We start from the raw sequence: 1,976 nt of genomic DNA, 5'->3' as shown, positions 1-1,976 counted from the left end.
TATATATATATATATATATATATATATTTATATATACTCATGTATATATATATATTTATATATGTACGTTTTATATATATATACACTCACACTTTTATATATACTTATACATATATATATGTATATTTTATATATATATATATATATACATACATACGCACACACATTATATACATACATATATATATGTATACGTATGTTTTATACACACACACACACACACACATATATATATATACATATACACACGCATCTAGATAAATACACGCGCGCGCGCGCATTCACACACATAGGCGTTCCCGATTCGTGTGTAATCACCGTAATTGAAAGCAATGTTTACGAATGTCAATAGAAATGTTGATGAATATGTATGTCAGCTGTATTAAATAAATATGGTAAGCAAAATTAATATGTCACATTATATATATCCAAGTCATTTAATTAATGCTAATTATTACTTATTTGGTTTTTAAAATGTTAATTAATCCTCGGAAATTTCCCCGGTGCTGCTAAATGTAAATATTTTATGCGAAAAAAAAAATCGAGATAAATATATAAGGTCAGACCACTTACCTACTTCGTAACTTTCCGTTATGTTTTTATATGTATATATACATATGTATCAAGTAGATGTTTCTGTTTGCTTGTGGTGGTGTGTGGTTTTATCACAGAAATTTAGCATTTCATGCCAAATGTTGAAAAGTTTTAAAATTACTTGCTTATTTTGTAAAATCAAACCAAACAGGCTGATGGTCTCTGATTCAAACTATTTTACATAATAAATATTGATAATAAACGGGTGAGATAGTGTTTTTAGTTTTTGAAATTAAAAAAAATGATTTAAAATGTTTTTATGTTCAGAATAGTTTATAAATATGAATAATAATCAACGCAAACGTGTTATAAAAAGCAGAAATTTATCAACCTGTGAACTAAAAACTTAGTTTTCCAGTGACTATAAACTATTCGTTAGTGAATAAATCTGCTGTTTACATTCTCGGAATGTTATTGATGTTCGTTCATTCTCTAGATAAATTTTTGTTTATATAGAGTAGTTTTGAAGAGAACCAGCCTCGATATGGTTGTGACCTGGTCAACTTCCATATTAGCTCTGCTCATACAGGTGTGTACCGGTGTGCGCGTGAGTGACTACCTGTGAGGAAGAGGGAGTGAGAATATGGGTTTTTCTTTTATATTAGCCGCCTGAAGCTATGCCTGCAACATTTTATTTTCCTTATCCTCGGGTTAAAAAGTCAAGAAGATCACCTGGAGTGTCTGTCAGCACTGACAAGTTATTCAGGTTATACGTGCTTTTTAAATATAGGTATGCGTAAAAACATGCATATATATTTACAACACGTAACGAAAGTCTGGGACTGTTTTAAGTATAAACATCTTAGAACCATACGTCAAGGCAACAACCGCGCAAGCGAATATTATTATCATTGCTGGCAGAAACGTTAGCACGCCGGGCGAAATGCGTAGCCGTATTTCGTTACGTTCTGAGTTCAAATTCCGCCGAGGTCGACTTTGCCTTTCATCCTTTCGGGGGTCGATTAAATAAGTACCAGTTACGCACTGGGGTCGATATAACCGACTTAATCCGTTTGTCTGTCCTTGTTTGTCCTCTCTGTGTTTAGCCCCTTGTGGGTAGTAAAGAAATAGGTATTTCGTCTGTCTTTACATTCTGAGTTCAAATTCCGCCGAGGTCGACTTTGCCTTTCATCCCTTTGCGGTCGATAAATTAAGTACCAGTTGCGTACTGAGTCGATCTAATCGACTGACCCCCTCCTCCAAAATTTCGAGCCTTGTGCCTGGAGTAGAGAAAAAAATTATTACATCGAAGACGGCGAGCTAGCAGAGTCATTAGCACTCTGGACGATATGCTTAGCCGTAATTCTCCCGTCGCTACGTTCTGAATGCAAATTCGTCGAGGTCGACTTTGCCTTTCATCCTTTCGAGGTCGATAAAATATG

General features: G+C 34.3%; 1 protein-coding gene across 1 annotated transcript in view; it reads right to left on the bottom strand.

The window, feature by feature from the left end:
- Positions 1–1,138, bottom strand: part of LOC115210946 (solute carrier organic anion transporter family member 4A1) — a 99,257-nt gene extending 98,119 nt beyond the window's left edge. The window contains exon 1 of the mRNA XM_029779738.2: positions 574–1,138. The gene's annotated coding sequence lies outside the window, so the exon portion shown is untranslated. The remainder of the gene's footprint in view (positions 1–573) is intronic.
- Positions 1,139–1,976: the final 838 nt, after the last annotated feature.

Source organism: Octopus sinensis, linkage group LG4 (genome assembly GCF_006345805.1).
Source record: "Octopus sinensis linkage group LG4, ASM634580v1, whole genome shotgun sequence".
Taxonomy (NCBI): domain Eukaryota; kingdom Metazoa; phylum Mollusca; class Cephalopoda; order Octopoda; family Octopodidae; genus Octopus; species Octopus sinensis.
Note: the sequence above shows the minus strand (reverse complement) of the source record. Positions and strands in the feature narration are given on the sequence as shown.